This window comes from Armigeres subalbatus, chromosome 3, assembly GCF_024139115.2.
Source record: "Armigeres subalbatus isolate Guangzhou_Male chromosome 3, GZ_Asu_2, whole genome shotgun sequence".
NCBI lineage: Eukaryota > Metazoa > Arthropoda > Insecta > Diptera > Culicidae > Armigeres > Armigeres subalbatus.
Window position 1 is genome coordinate 187,044,214 of NC_085141.1, and position 17,445 is coordinate 187,061,658.

At 42.7% G+C, this 17,445-nt stretch overlaps 1 protein-coding gene across 1 annotated transcript in view; it reads right to left on the reverse strand.

The window, feature by feature from the left end:
• The window catches only part of LOC134221257 (MORN repeat-containing protein 4 homolog), a 40,776-nt gene extending 25,973 nt beyond the window's left edge, over positions 1 to 14,803 (reverse strand). Inside the window, exon 1 of the mRNA XM_062700450.1 lies at positions 14,495 to 14,803. The gene's annotated coding sequence lies outside the window, so the exon portion shown is untranslated. The remainder of the gene's footprint in view (positions 1 to 14,494) is intronic.
• Between the last annotated feature and the right edge of the window lie 2,642 nt (positions 14,804 to 17,445).

Consider the following 17,445-nt stretch of genomic DNA (forward strand, 5'->3'; position numbering starts at 1 on the left):
CAGGAATAAGTTCTCTTCATTCACATCTCTCTCTCTCTCTACGAAACATTAAATCTATTTTAACAAATTTTAGAACTTCGAACAATTGTTATATCTTACGATAGGAATGTTAAACACGAAAAATAGTACGCCTCCTTGATTCTACAGCGCCATATATCATTATTTTATGAAATTGAAGTATCACGCAAACCAAAAAGTTGTGACATTCTTTGCATTAAGCGTTTTGTATCAAATATCGCATGCAAACCGCTCAGAGAATGTTATATTTGTTACACGCTTAAAATCAATAACACAGAGATGTGTTTGCATCACACAAAACGGACCTAATGCGGAACATCCCCTAGATGAGCGACAGTTACACAGGCACAAAAATGCCTCGTACGGTCGTGATAATGGTCCTTTTCAACATGTTAACGTTTGTACAGATTCCTTGTTTCATGAGGAACCAAATACTGTTGAAAATATTGAAATCCAAGCTTCAATAAAACCACACGAGCTATTTTTGTGGCTGTGTAACTATCGCTCATCTAGGGGATGTTCCGCATTAGGTCCGTTTTGTGTGATGCAAACACATCTCTGTGTTATTGATTTTAAGCGTGTACGCAAATCGTTGCATTAAATCGGTTTATTTGGTTTCGATCAATACATCTAAACGACTCTCGTTAGCTCCTCCAGCAACAAATATATGCGTCGTGTACAGCAGTATAGCTTCGATTCACACAATATTCCCGACTCCGTCCAACTTGATGGCGGACAAGGACGCAGACAAGTCAAGTGCCAATTCCACTGTCATCACCCTTCTACTTGTGATTATATGATAATTATCCCAATCACATAGCACAGAACGAGGATTATAATTGTCTTCTATCCCTGCTTCTCTCATGTGGTGTATAGTCCAGATGGCTAGCGTGTCAGTCGAAATGCGCTAGGCTTGGTGAGGGCTTAGGTTCAATTCTCGTCTTCGGCTAAATTTTTTTGTAAGCAAAATAAGGTTGGCAAAGTATGTATAAAGCATCGTTCCTCGACGGAAGTTTAAAAATAAATTCTTTGTAGACACAAACACATACCTAGCACTTTTTTCTCGTGACCAGAAACCTAATGCATTGGCTTGCTATATTGACTTAATGCAATCTGTGCATGAACCTCAGCTTAATGCAATCTGTGCATGGAATTCATGCAAGATTGTCATAAAATCATGCATTCTCTGGTTGGGTGCTATAGGAACAGTGGTTCCATGCTGATGCAATGCTGATTGAATAAATAATAGAAGCAACAGACTAAGAAAACAAATACAATTTCTAAAATTTTGATTGGATAAAGAAAGTTCTAGTGGCATACTGAACTGTCTGTATGGTCTTAATATTGACACAGCATAAAATGTTGGACAAATTGTTTAAGGAACACAGGATGCTTAGCTTATCGGCATATTTCTAAAAAATCCTGATTTAAAATTGGTTTTCTCAGCAAGTAATTAATCTTTAAATATTTCAAAGTTCTTACAGAGTTTTGCGAGCATATTTAATTAAACCTAGCTTGTTCATAGTTCTTTAAGATGCATGGCCTTTCTGAAAGAATTATCGAAAGAACCCTTCCAAAAAAGTGAGAGCCAAATACTACGTATCATATGTCTGTATCGATCCAGATATTTTGAAAGCATTTCTTTCTGTAGCTTTGAATGGTAATTTGGGGGATTTTTCTGCTATTTCCAGAAAATCGATTAAGAGACTCCAGAAAGGCAAAATCTTGAGTTTTCAAGAAGAGGTTACAAAAATTCAAATGAGATATAAATTGGAATTCTTTCGGATGGTTAAAACTCCACAGGCTTATAAGCTCATATGTCTTTCTAATCGCATAAAGTTTTTCTGGAATCTGACGACAGAAAATTCGTCATTCACACTCAACCTCCTGTGAAATGATGGTTCTGTTCTGAGACGAACTGACAATGCGCCTTTCCAATCACAGGCAAAATCAGAATTTTGAAATAAAATTTCTTTTGTCTACTCTGACATCAACGACAGATGATTTGCCATCCATGAAGAAAAAACTTCTGCAGCGTCGCCAAGCGATTATGATTTGCACTTTGAAGTATGTTCGTCTTGGCTAAACCTCCTCTATTGTATCTGAAAAAACCGATTTGTTTTCAATATTGTTCCTTTCCAATTACAAACAGCAATAAAATCTGAATTTTGAAAGAAAATATCACTTGACTGCTACTGACGCCAACGTTTCTGCAGCGTTGCTCTCCGCCGAGCGTTTATGATTCTAATACTGACGGAAACTTCCTTCAGTACCGCGGGAATGCAACCGATGCCATCATAAAATGCTGGTCCTGAAAAGAGTCGATTTCCAATACACAAAGCGTCTTTCGAATCACTCACAGCAATCAAAAGTTAATCCAAACCTTGTGTTAAAAATTCACTGCTGCTGCTGTCCGACGGCCGCTCGATGATTTTCCGCTAAGACGCTAAGAATAAAAGTTCAACATTGACGAGCTCGGTGGTCTAGTGGCTACCGCTTCTGCCTCATAAGCAGGAGGTCGTGGGTTCAATTCCAAGCTCGTCCATTTCCTACTTTGTATTTCTATCTTAGTTCTTTCTGTGTCTCACGTTCATTCCTACTGTTATAATTCCAAAACCTCCCGTGGCACGTGGCGAGATGTCGTAGAGTTCTCTGCTTTCTTAATTAGGTGTCCAACTAACCATCCTCAGCATTCGCAAGGACGTGGCCAGGGCAGATCATGACTATTGGAGAGTGCATTGCTTCCATCTGAGAGGTAGTGATTAGTCCCAAATCATTATCTGTGGTAACGGATGAAAGTGATGCTACTCTCGTACAATAGTCTTGGCTTGTACCACCTACGAATTTGTGCGAATTGCTCAATTGCTAATGCTAATGCTAATGATAGACTCTGAGAATAAAAGTTCATCACCACCACGGATATCTCGAGACCGCAATCGACGCCTAAGAAGAATAGATTTTCTTTCAACAAAGCGCTTTTCTAATCACTGATAATAGTGAAACGATAGTCTGAGCATTGCGTGGTTAATTCTCTTGAGTACTGCTACTTACGGTGCCGGCCAACGCGTTCTAATCCATTGTTTTTAATAGTTGGGGCAAATCTTAAAGAGTTCGTCGATCGATTGATACCAAAATCTCGAAAATCATTACTTTTCGTGAAGGTCTCAAATTTGAATATGCAGAATTACCTCCCTATCTTCGCAAAGGTCGTAATCCTAGGACAAATATTAGCCCCCCCCCCTAGAATTGTTCATTAGTTACGCCAATGGATAAGCTTTCAAACCTCTGATTCACTTTGAAACGTTTTAATGATATTTTTCTAGATCTAGAAATTGAAACAGTATTGATAGCATTAGATCATATCATAATCATGGGTAGGACAATGCTTCGACTATCCTACCCAGGTATTTTCATGCGTAGGACATGTCCTACTTGTCCCACCCACTCCCGGCGCCACTGAGCTCGAGTACACCGAGTGAGAGTCCGGCGTGCTACCTTTCAGCCGCTCTCACTTCTTGGGAAGGGAGTGTTCGAAGTATAACCGGTTATGCATTTTGCCGACTGTTGAAGATTGCGTAGTACCATGAATAATGTTCCTGAAATCATGAATTATAATCATGATTTCATGAACTGGCATGATTCATGATTTCATGATTTTTTATTCATGATTGTGGGTATGCATTTGTTTCCGTGTACCTTTAGAAACTCCTTTGAAAAATCCATTCGGGATTCCTTCGGCTATTCTTTCAAGAATTACTTTAGAAAAAACCCTTCACAAATCACTTTACACTTTTTTTTTGAAAATCCCTTCAGGTTCCTTTTCGGGAATTTCTTAAAGAAACCATACGAAAAATCGTCTGGAAATTCATTTTGAAATTTCTCCGGGAATTCTTTTCGGTTTTTATCTAGGAAATTCCTCCAGAAATAATTTAGAAAATTGCTAATCATTCTTATAGACACTCTCTTAGTGATTTCTTTGAAAAAAATCTGGGAAAACTGAGATTCCTTCGGAAGTTCCTCCAGGAATTGCTTCGAAAAATCCTAACTAATTTAGTATTTTTTTAATACAGTCCCTTCCCGATTTTGGCAACACGACCGGATTTTAATGTTGCCAAAATGGGGATGTTGCCAAAAACGGGAAAATTTCAATTTTTTTTGTTGCCTTGATTGAAGCTTAATACTTAGAATATGTAATACAAGGTATGTAGAGTGTATTTAAGTGATGCAAGTGCATCATAATTGACAATTTTGCGATATTATTCATAACTCGGAGATTATAGGTCAAACAAAATTGAAACAAACTCTAGAATGGTAATCAAACGATATCTATCTATCTTCTTTTATATTTTTATTTTTTTTTATATATCAATATATCCATATCCATATCCATATCCATAAAACTCAATGTTTGTATGTTTGTATGTATGTTTGTATGTATGTATGTTCCAGCATAACTTCTGAATCCATTGACCGATTTCTACCAAATTTGGAACACACATTCTTCATCTTAAGGAGACGACGCGATGCTATTTGGAAAAGGGGGAGGGTGTGGAGGGAGGGGTATTGCTAGGTTTTTGATCAACTCAGTGTACCTTTTGAACCTCTTGGCCGATTTCTACCAAATTTGGAACACACATTTATTATCTGTAGGAGTTGACGATAGGGGGGTTAGGGTTGCTTTTTGGAAAAAGGGGGAGGGTGTGGGGGGAAGGGTATCGCTAAGTTTTTGATCAACTCAGTGTACCTTTTGAACCCCTTGACCGATTTCTACCAAACTTGGAACACACATTCTTTATCTTTAGGAGATGACGATAGGGGGGTTAGGGATGCTCTTTGGAAAAGAAGGAGGGTGAGGAGGGAGGGGTATTGCTAAGTTATTGATCAACTCAGTTTACCTTTTGAACCCCTTGGCCGATTTCTACCAAATTTGGAACACACATTCTTTATCTTTAGGAGATGACGATAGGGTGGTTGGGATGCTTTGTGGGAAAAGGGGGTGTGGGCGGAGGGGTATCGCTATGTTATTGATCAACTCAGTGTACCTTTTGAACCCCTTGGCCGATTTCTACCAAATTTGGAACACACATTCTTTATCTTTAGGAGATGACAATAGGGGGATGCTCTTTGGAAAACGGGGAGGGTGTGGGGGGAGGTGTATTGCTAAGTTATTGATCAACTCAGTGTACCTTTTGAACCCCTTGGCCGATTTCTACCAAATTTGGAACACACATTCTTTATCTTTAGGAGATGACGATAGGGGGGTTAGGGATGCTCTTTGGAAAAGGGGGAGGGTGTGGGGGGATGGTTTTTGCTATGTTATTGATCAACTCAGTGTACCTTTTGAACCCCTTGGCCGATTTCTACTAAATTTGGAACACACATTCTTTATCTTTAGGAGATGACGATAGGGGGGTTGGGGATGCTGTATGGAAAAGGAGGGATGGTGGGGGGGAAGGAGTATCGCTAAGTTATTGATCAACTCAGTGTACCTTTTGAATCCCTTGGCCGATTTCTACCAATTTTGTATCAAATATTGTATGTCCTAAGGAAACAACTTTAGTGCATGAGGGTAGGTCATTTTAAAAGGGGGATGGTGTGAGAAAAGGGTTATTGTTTAGTTATCGATCAATTCAGCATAACTTTTGAACCCATTTGCCGATGTCCACCAAATTTGGAACCCATATTTTCTGTTTAAGGAAGACTATATCAGACTGGATAGGAGTGTCATAGCTGAATGAGAGAGAGGGTATATTTATTAAACGAACAGTTTAGTATACCTTTTTTACCGCATGGGTCAATTCAAACCAAATTTGTAAACACGTATTCTCTGCCCAAAACTATTATAGAGAGGCTGGAGAAACTTTTGGAATGCGGGAGGTTATTGGGGTTGGATATTGTTTGGAAAACGACTTAATTTAAAATCCCTCCTTTTTGGTTCATTCGAGGTTCTTTCACATTGTATAATGATCCTAAAACAAATTTCCCGAATTTCTCAAAAATAGCAAATCCTCGAACATAACATTTTCCCGGTAATAACATTTCCCCAAAAATGACTTCAACGAAAATGATATTTCCCAAAAATGATTCTTATCGATACACATGGCACGGCAAATGCTGGGTAAAGCGTACCATTGGTACTTCGCGTACCTGAAGGAATAAAATAGACCCCATCTCGCGGTCCTTAGCCTCTTACCCAGCAACTCCTATCCCTACCTCCCCGCGGTGCTGGCCGGGATACGAGCAACCTTAAGGAAGATCGGGTAACCAACCCCGGTGGGAACTATGGTCTTATGCTGACAGGGAAGGGGGGGTTTGCTCCTCTCCGGAGGTGCAAATCTTATTGAGCGTCTGTTCTCCATGTCAGGATCGGCTCACAACAGCGTCTGTTCTCCATGTTAGGGGCGGCTGATCATCGTCCGAGTGCCAGCGAGGGACTCTAAGTGAAATTGTGCACCATGGTCCACCGGAAATAAGGAGGAATGGTCCTCCGGAAATTTAGGGGGTTTGGTGTCAGGCCCTGCAAGCCAGCCTTTAAAAAATCATAAGCAACGAACAATCAACAAGAGAGTATGGACCGGAACCATCTGCGAAGACCACTGCGACGAAAAGGGACTAGCGATTGGAAACTCGGTTCGTGGAACTGCAAATCTCTCAACTTCATCGGGAGCACACGCATACTCGCCGATGTGCTCAAGGACCGTGGATTCGGCATCGTAGCGCTGCAGGAGGTTTGTTGGAAGGGATCAATGGTGCGAACGTTTAGAGGTAATCATACCATCTACCAGAGCTGCGGCAACACACACGAGCTGGGAACAGCTTTCATAGTGATGGGCGATATGCAAAGGCGCGTGATCGGGTGGTGGCCGATCAATGAAAGAATGTGCAGGTTGAGGATCAAAGGCCGGTTCTTCAACTTCAGCATAATCAACGTCCATAGCCCACACTCCGGAAGCACTGATGATGATAAGGACGCATTCTACGCGCAGCTGGAACGTGAGTACGACAGCTGCCCAAGCCACGACGTAAAAATCATCATAGGAGATTTGAACGCTCAGGTTGGCCAAGAGGAGGAGTTTAGACCGACTATTGGAAAGTTCAGCGCTCACCGGCTGACGAACGAAAACGGCCTACGACTAATTGATTTCGCCGCCTCCAAGAATATGGCCATTCGTAGCACCTACTTCCAACACAGCCTCCCGTATCGGTACTCCTGGAGATCACCACTGCAGACAGAATCACAAATCGACCACGTTCTGATTGATGGACGGCACTTCTCCGATATTATCGACGTCAGGACATATCGTGGCGCTAACATCGACTCGGACCACTATCTGGTGATGGTTAAACTGCGCCCAAAACTATCCGTCATCAACAATGTTCGGTACCGACGACCGCCGCGGTACGACCTAGAGCGACTGAAGCAACCTGATGTCGCCACTGCATACGCGCAGCATCTCGAGGCAGCGTTGCCGGAAGAGGGTGAGCTCGATGGGGCCTCTCTTGAGGACTGCTGGAGTACAGTTAAAGCAGCCATTAACGACGCAGCGGAGAACAACGTCGGGTATATGGGTCGAAGTCGACGGAACGATTGGTTCGACGAAGAGTGCAGACAGATTCTGGAGGAGAAGGACGCAGCGCGGGCGGTCGCGCTGCAGCAAGGTACCCGGCAGAACGTGGAACGTTATAGACGGAAGCGGAGACAGCAGACCCGCCTTTTCAGGAGAAGAAACGCCGCCTGGAAGAAGCGGAGTGCGAGGAGATGGAACAGCTGTGCCGTTCTCAAGATACACGCAAGTTCTATCAGAAGCTCAACGCATCCCGCAAAGGCTTCGTGCCGCGAGCCGAAATGTGCCGGGATAAGGATGGGAGCATCTTGACGGACGAACGTGTGGTGATCGAAAGGTGGAAGCAGCACTACGAGGAACATCTGAATGGCGCTGAGAGTACAGGCAGTGAAAGTCAAGGCAGCGGAGGAGATGACTACGTCAGTTCAGCGGACGATGGAAGCCAACCAGCCCCCACCTTGAGGGAAGTTAAGGATGCCATTCACCAGCTAAAGACCAATAAAGCAGCTGGTAAGGATGGTATCGGAGCTGAGCTCATCAAGATGGGCCCGGAAAAGCTGGCCACTTGCCTGCACATACTGATAGTCAGAATCTGGGAAACCGAACAGCTACCGGAGGAGTGGAAGGAAGGGGTTATATGCCCCATCTACAAGAAAGGCGACAAACTGGAGTGTGAGAACTTTCGAGCGATCACCATCCTTAATGCCGCCTACAAAGTGATATCCCAGATCATCTTCCGTCGTCTGTCACCATTAGTGAACGAGTTCGTGGGAAGTTATCAAGCCAGCTTTGTGGACGGCCGCTCGACAATAGACCAGATCTTTACTGTACGGCAAATCCTTCAAAAATGCCGTGAATACCAGGTCCCAACGCACCATCTGTTCGTTGATTTCAAGGCGGCATACGACAGTATAGACCGCGTAGAGCTATGGAAAATTATGGACGAGAACAGCTTCCCTGGGAAGCTTACCAAACTGATCAAAGCAACGGTGGATGGTGTGCAAAACTGTGTGAAGATTTCGGGCGAACACTCCAGTTCGTTCGAATCGCGCCGGGGATTAAGACAAGGTGATGGACTTTCGTGCCTGTTGTTCAACATTGCGCTAGAAGGTGTCATGCGGAGAGCCGGGTGTAACAGCCGGGGTACGATTTTCAACAGATCCAGTCAATTTATTTGCTTCGCGGATGACATGGACATTGTCGGCCGAACATTTGCAAAGGTGGCAGAACTGTACACCCGCCTGAAACGTGAAGCAACAAAAGTTGGACTGGTGGTGAATGCGTCAAAGACAAAGTACATGCTTGTGGGCGGAACCGAGCGCGACAGGGCACGCCTGGGAAGCAGTGTTACGATAGACGGGGATACCTTCGAGGTGGTCGAGGAATTCGTCTACCTCGGATCCTTGCTAACGGCTGACAACAACGTTAGTCGTGAAATACGAAGGCGCATCATCTGTGGAAGTCGGGCCTACTACGGGCTCCAGAAGAAACTGCGGTCGAAAAAGATTCGCCACCGCACCAAATGTGTCATGTACAAGACGTTCATAAGACCGGTAGTCCTCTACGGACATGAAACATGGACAATGCTCGAGGAGGACTTGCAAGCACTCGGAGTATTCGAGAGACGGGTGCTTAGGACCATCTTTGGCGGTGTGCAAGAAGACGGTGTGTGACGGCGAAGAATGAACCATGAGCTCGCTCAACTCTACGGCGAACCCAGTATCCAGAAGGTAGCTAAAGCCGGAAAGGTACGATGGGCAGGACATGTTGCAAGAATGCCGGACAGCAACCCTGCAAAGATGGTGTTCGCTTCCGATCCGGCAGGTACGAGACGGCGTGGAGCGCAGCGAGCGAGATGGGCAGATCAGGTGCAGAACGACTTGGCGAGCGTGGGGCGTATCCGAGGATGGAGAGATGCGGCCTCGAACCGTGCATTGTGGCGTCAAATTGTTGATTCAGTGTTATCTGTTTAGATGTTAACTAAATAAATGAACGATACACATATTCCAGAATATGGCATTTCCCTGAAAATGACATATCCCTGAATGAAGCAGACCATTAACATAACACTATTTGGCTTAAGGTCATTCGACATGAAGGGCATTTGGAATAATTATGAACAGCATCAGAAAAATCTTTCATAGAAAGCATGCATTTGCTGGGTATATAGCAATGATAATTGTTACCCTTCATCGGAATCATGGCTTGCCCAGTGAAAAGCAATGATTAATGTGTTTCCTTCTGAATGGTGGATGTGATTGCTTCTTTAAAAGTAGGCATTTGCCCGGAATAAGGCAATGGTGAGTGTGATCCCTTCTTTAAAAATGGGCGTTTGCCCGGGATAAAGCATCGGTGAATGTTTTTCCTTCTTTAGCAATTGACGTTTGCCCGGAATAAGCCTATTCAAGCCAACGATCCCTTTTTCAAGATCAGTCAATGTTTCCAAAAGCCTTCTTTTAATCAAATGATGAAGTATAAATGAGTTAACACAATTACTCTGTTGACCAATTGGTTTTATCTTTTTCTGATTGTGAAAAAACTGTAAACCAAACTGGCAATTCCGAGCAAGGCCGGGTACATAAAGCTAGTAGTAACTAATAAGCCAATTTCATAATAATAAATAATATTTGAAATTTACACAAGCGTCGGCCACATCCTTCAATCTGACATCTCATATAAATTTTAGTCCACCAAAAATCTTTTTTTATCATAATTCACTATGTAAATCAAATAGCGATCCGACGGATACAAGATGACTAAATGTGCTACAAATTTCGAATTCTTATTTAATGGATTTTGAATGAGGCCAACTTTCTTGTGGTCGGTGTGATTAAGAGTAAAGTTCTGTGCACAATTTTCGCTGACATTATGGAAAAAATGAGCGCAAGGCATAAGACATTCCATTGTTTTAGAAAATGGTAATGGAAATCTGCATTCTGCACATTAATCAAGCGTAACCAATGTAGTGTGAGTATGGGTTAAACCAAATCCCTTTGACTAGTCGGTCTCCTAGCTCTCAAGCCAGGAATATTTCAGGCGGCAATAATTGATCCATGAGCACAACTCGAACTACGAGTGACAGTGTGGCCAATTGGAAGCTGGAAGGCCATTTGCGGCATGACACTCGACAGCAGTCAAGCTACACATAAACTGGTGCTCGCTGCAGGTCATCGCGTTCCAGTTCTCCACGCACTACTTTCATTATTATAACTTTGAAAAGATGGAAGAATCCTACATCAGACTGAAGAGGGTAGCAAAGCAGATCGGACTGGTCATTAACATGTTGAAGATGAAGTAGGCTCAAGAGAGAAAACCGCCATTCACCACGAGCTTGTGTCAATGGCGACAAAACCAAGGTGATTGAAGAATTCATGTACTTGGGCTCACTTGACCTCCGAATAACGATACCAGCAGACAAATTCGAAGACGCAACGTGGCAGAAAAGCGTACGTGCTTTGGACTCCAAAAAAACTCCGATCGAATAGAGTTCACCGCCGTACCGAACAGACTCCCTCATTAAACCGGTGAAAGTAGTCGTCCTTGGACACGAGATCTGGACGATACTTGTGGAGGACCAACGCGCACTTGGAGTAAAAATAGTTCTCTACAACGATCCTACAGGCACAATAAGGCGAGGTGTGGAGCGATCAAGGTGGATTGATCAGGTGGATGACGATTTACGGACCCTTACGTAAACTGCGTGACTGGTAACCTTACAACTTCTTGATGGCTATATAGCGCATTTAGAAAATCGAATGTGCTAATCACTAGCAATTAAACCTACTGGGGCTTGCTTGCTCCTGGATCACTCATGCAGCATCGGTTGCATTATGATATAAACAGCCGGCTTCGCTTAATAGGTTATGTACTATGTAGAATTAGTTAGAATACCAAAAAATTCGACATCCTACGGTGGGCTGGTTAGATTAGGATAGTGTGAATAGGGACATGGAAAACGTGAATAAAACGAACAGAAAAGTTTCAATGGAAATTGTTTGCAATGAGCGGTAATACGAGTGGTGGTTCATTATTTCAGTGAAAGTGCCCACTATTCGTACAGAGCCCATAATACGCATATAAACCTTAATGACATCCACTTTTGGTTTTGTTTATCCTCTTGCATATTAATAAAAAGGTGTTAGCTTTAAAAAGTAATAAAAAATATATTTTAGAGGTTGTTGCCAAAATCGGGAAGAAAATGTTGCCAAAAACGGATGTTGCCAAAATCGGGATGGGACTGTATATTCATAAAGAATTTCCGAGGGAATACCCAAAAGAATTTACAAAGTAATCCCTAATTGATTTCCCGAATAAATTCCTAGATATCACCAAGAATAGCTTCGTAAAATCTTCAGGAATTCTTTTGAAGATGGCAAAACGTTTTTTGCGGAACAACGTTCTATTAACGTTCACTACATTTTCAATACATTTGATTGGTATATTTATTCAAAAAATTATAATGATTTTTTCATCTTTTGAAAGAATTTCACTCATGATCACCGGGTATTGAAATTTCCCTGATTATGTCAGGGTTTCTCTGATCATTCCAGATATTTTCCAGGTGGGGAGAAATTCCCTGATAATTCCAGACACCCTGAATACATATAATAGAGCAATAAAAAAAATTCTGAGTGTTTTATTATTTGGTACGCATCAGAACAATTTACATGTTTAAAATCATAGTAATTTAGAGACATTAGTTAAAAATAATCAAGAAGCATTACAAATACAAAATATCGCAGGCATTCGAAAAAAAGCAAAAGAAAATATTTTAAAACTTCAGATTTATAATAAAGAAATGGTGGATAAAAAACGTAGATCTGTACAGAATTATAAAGAAGGTGATCTTATTGTTCTTAAAATGAATGATATCACTAAACTATCAAAAAAGTTCAAAGGTCCTTATAGTATTGGGAAAAAGTTGCCAAATGATCGATATCTTGTTACTGACATTGAAGGTTTTCAAGTATCAAACATACCATTCAGTTCTGTTTGTTCGCCAAATAATATGAGGAAATGGTTATCAGATTCTAATTTAATTTCTAATTATAATATCGATAAGGACATCGACGAATCAGGATGAACGAATTATAGTAGTATATTTATGTTGTTACTAAGTTATTCCCAATCTTGAGTAGGCCTTGACTTTAGTAGACTTTGACAAATGGACTAACCGAGGACATTCTCCAATAAACGTTCAAATAGAGAACACGTCTTATGTTTTACTAAATGCCAGGCGAAACGTTTTATCACTCCAAATGTTTCCATGACTCGCAACATCTTAGAATTATCTGAAAGAGACCTAAGACCTAAGACCTAGAGACCTAAGCAATTATACCGGTCTCATTACAGGTCATTGTTCGAGTCGATATCATTTGAAGCTTAAAGGGAAACTTCAAAATGATCAATGTCGCTTCTGTGACATAGAAAAAGAAGATTCGGAGCATCTGTTATCCATTTCACATATGACCAGTTCTTATACAAACTTTGGTAGGTTCTTATACAAAATTGTTGGAAAATCTGACAAACGTTGCGCTGCTGGGTGAATAAATCGATAAAGCATTTGTAGCACGCTTTAAGTGTATATTCAAGATGAGAGATGCTACATCGTGTCAGCATCGTGAAGGAACGTGCTAGAAACGATGGTGGTAAAATAAATTACTGAACACTGTGAAAATGTACCAAAATCTATGAGAACCGAGATGCTCGGTAGTTAACAATTGTGACGTTTCAGCTTACAGAGAGATCGGTGATCAACATTACTGATGTCAGTTATTCTTTCAATTAATCATCGAGCTCGCGGTATAAATTGTTTTTACAGAATAAAACCAATACAAAAAATTACCGAGCTGGGATTATGAAGTTGAGTGTGTAAAAAATGCATTTAACAGTTCTAGTTGGTATGTTATAGCGCATCAACTGAAGGTCCCCTAATATCTGTGCAGGGTTCTGAAGAGTTACTTTCAGAATAGGATTTTGTTGATGATACTGATAATGGTCGAGAATCGTTTGAGGTGTCGGCAGAAGCTCCACGGGGATCAATCCTAGAACTAGGAATATCATGTCTGAAGCTCCAGGCAGGTGTAAAAATCAACGGTTATTCAAACGACATGATGCTGAAAGTCATGTGCGACATCTCGATGAAGTTGACCCTAAAGCTTCATATTCGATCAGGATGGTTGAGAACTGACTCATGTCATGTTAGCTGGTTTTGGCGCACCAAAAGACTGCGATAGTGGAGTCAGAAACGTAGGTAAATTGCGAGCGTGACTCTGTTGATCATCAGGTACGATGTCCCAGCATAGAGAAATTCATTGTTGTTTTTTTGTCCTTGTTACTCGTGATTAATTTTGAGTTAAAACACGTGCCTAATAAGAGAACAATCGGCCAAGCACAAAATTTTCCCTACATATACCGCCATTAAGCTGTGCCAAAACACACGTTCTGGCGCGTTCAACACAAATTTTATTCTCGTAATTAATCACCTCATATGGTAAATCGTTCAGTACAATTTGGCATTAGTTATTTTCTCAATCCCACAATGTTTGTTGATCCTTCTGAGTTCTGATTAGTTAACCTTCCGGTACTTTCATGATCCTGCAGTCTCACTTGTGTTGTGTATAACAAGCGTACTTTTTCGGTGGTGCACTCTATGCAACGGATCGCGTCCCCAACACTAAATCATTTCAAATCTAGGTAAATATTTGACTATACCTATTATCAAAACTTGCAAAAAAACAATATTGTACACTTGTCCTCTTTAAAGATTGAATCCATCTGTGCAGCAACACAAACTATACATATTACTTGCCCCGTTAACAATCACCAGTTTAATCACCGGACGATCATGAACCTGTTCTCGTTATGGCATCCTCAGCTTTTCACTCTCGTCGTTCATAATTTTCACTTACACTTTTACTGTCAATTATCCGGCAATTCTAGTTTATGTAACGATCCATATTCGTTAAACTGCTGCAATACAACTTTCCGCTTTGAAGAAGGAAATTGTTTGCGCACGTTATGCGTTTCGATGTTGTTTTTAGATATGACATAGACTGCACTCATGTGGGCAGCAAACTGAGAGCTTTTCGATGGGTGGCTCGTACGTTGAGGGGAACTTCGAAACACGCACGCCTGAGCTTCTTGCGCACTGAGCTGACGACGACGGTCAACCGATAATTCGACCAAACAACGCGACGACGACGCAACGCAGCCCGTGCACGTTGCTTTTGCAGAGACTGTTCGGTGGCGAGTGAAGCGCGTGTTGCAAATGGCAAAATCAGCTGGGTATGTAATTATGATGCCGTACTCATCACGGTGGTGGTAAAGTGGACTTGGTGTTCATAAATGGGTACATATTATTCGCTCTACATATTTGAGGAAATTTGGACATTTGTTTGTGGGGGCGTGATCCATTAGCTGTCTAATTTTATTGATCATCAAAGAATAAAATATCATTCTCATGGAGCAAATTCCGATAATTCAAAACATAGTTTTCTGCTTCATCGGCTCAGTATTTAAAAGCCAACAATAATGGTAACAATAATGGAAAACAACAGATGCTGTAGAATATAAATGTAGATTTTTTTATAGTAATTGACTGTTTTGTATGTTTCTGTGACTATTTTGTAGACATGTGTGAATAGCTGTTAGTAAACTTCATTAAGACTATAAGTCAGATGGAGGTAACAATAAAATAAATAAATAATAAATAATTTGTCAGTAAAAGTGCTTCTCAGTTCAACGGCTGGGTCAGTTGTATGCAATTCAGCCCTAACGTCCTGCTTAGTCACGTTTAGTCGACAACATTACAAGAAATGCCATATGCTCCCGAAGGTGCAGATTTGAATCTCATTTTAATACACCTGACTATTAACGTGTTGAGAAGTGTCTCTCAAGTCGCCAACAACATCGACAAGCGATTGTAGAAAGTCGCCATCTTTACCGCCAGGTTTGGCCAAAGTCAACGCTCCTAGAAGGTTGTGCCTAGATTACGACCGGCTGATAAATACGAAGCTATCCCCCTCAGAGGATTTCCGTTGATCAGAAAAAGACGACATCGGACCAAGCGCTTGGTGTGGCCTCCGACCTCCGCGACAAAGCCGTTCTTCTTTCATTATTGTGCGGATCTGTTCTGCGTGGACACGTGGCCGATTTCCACTTTTCCAAGAAACCGTAGTGCTTCCGCCATCGTTGGCTTCTCGTCGGTACATGCCCGGAACCGACACCAGGTCGAGCCCGATTCCCTTCCGACGGCCATTTCAAGAACCCTGCTAACCTCTATCATCGCTGGCTTCGCGTCAGTACCTACTGGTGACCGATATCAGGTCGATCACAAACCCCGCCCGGCCTCTGGCACCCTACAGGCCTCTTCCATCGCTGGAGTCTCGTCGGCACAAGCCCGTAGCCGATACCAGGTCGAGCCCGATTCCCGTCCGACGGCCAATTCAAGAACCCTGCTAACCTCTATCATCGCTGGCTTAGCGTCAGTACCTACCGGTGTCCGATATCAGGTCGATCCCGAACCTCGCCCAGCCTCAGCCACCCTGCAGGCATCTTCCATTGCTGGCGTCCTGTCGGTACCTGCCGGTGACCAGCATCAGATCGATCCCGAACCCCGCCCGACCACTATCCCAAGAACCCTACAACCTTTGCCATCGCTGGCGTCTCGTCGGTACCGATCGGTGACCGATATCAGGTCGATCCCGAACCCCACCACCCTGCAGGCCTCTGCTATTGCTGGCGTCCCGCCGATACTAGCCCGTAATCGACTTCAGGTCAAGCCTGATTCCCGTTCGACGACCATGTCAAGAACCTGGCTGACTCCAGCCCGATACGGTGGCCACAGCAACGCCATCCGTCTGCAGAACCTTCCAGAACAACACCAAGGCGAAATTAGATTTCAAAGATCGATCTCTTACGTAAGCATGCCACCCATATGGACCCCAACTCCTCAATCGGCCGCAACGTATCTAACCCTATACAAATAAGAAAATAAACATAAAGCTAAGATGAATTAAAACTTTCAATGCTTCTTTATTTAGCTAGTTAATTCCTTGCATGTCCGTAAGTTGGTTCTTATACCGTCCACTTCCAATTGTTGGTTTTCGTGTTTTCTTTTGAACAGGTTGGTGTCGACCCTGTGATTTGTCTAGACCGGCCCAGGAATCAAACCCAGCCACCCTCAGCATTTTTTTTATTTATTACCAGACTGCAATACATAAAAGTCTTCTCCATTCAGCTCGGTCCATGGCTACACGTCGCCAACGACGCAGTCTACGGAGGGTCCGCAAGTCATCTTCCACCTGATCGATCCACCTTGCCTGCGCACCTCGCATTCTTGTGTCCGTCGGATCGTTGTCGAGAACCATTTTCACCGGATTACTGTCCGACATTCTGGCTACGTGCCCGGCCCACCGCAGTCTTCCGATTTTCACGATGTGAACGATGGATAGTTTTCCCAACAGCTTATGCAAATCGTGGTTCATTCGCCTCCTCCACGTACCGTCCGCCATCTGCACCCCACCATAAATGGTACGCAGCACTTTCCTTTCGAAAACTCCCAGTGCGCGTTGGTCATCCGCGAGCATCGTCCAAGTCTCGTGTCCGTAGAGAACTACCGGTCTAATAAGCGTTTTGTAGTTAGTCAGTTTGGTACGGTGGCGAAATCGTACGTACGTACGATCTCCTGTCATGATACGTCTCCAAATTTCTCTGCTGGTATCGTTATCGGAGGTCACCAGTGAGCCCAAGTATACGAATTCTTCAACCACCTCGATTTCGTCACCATTAAGGTCACTCCTGACGGAATCCAAGTTTCAAAGTGCTCGCGTTCTCGGGGGCACACCACTCGATACGGAAG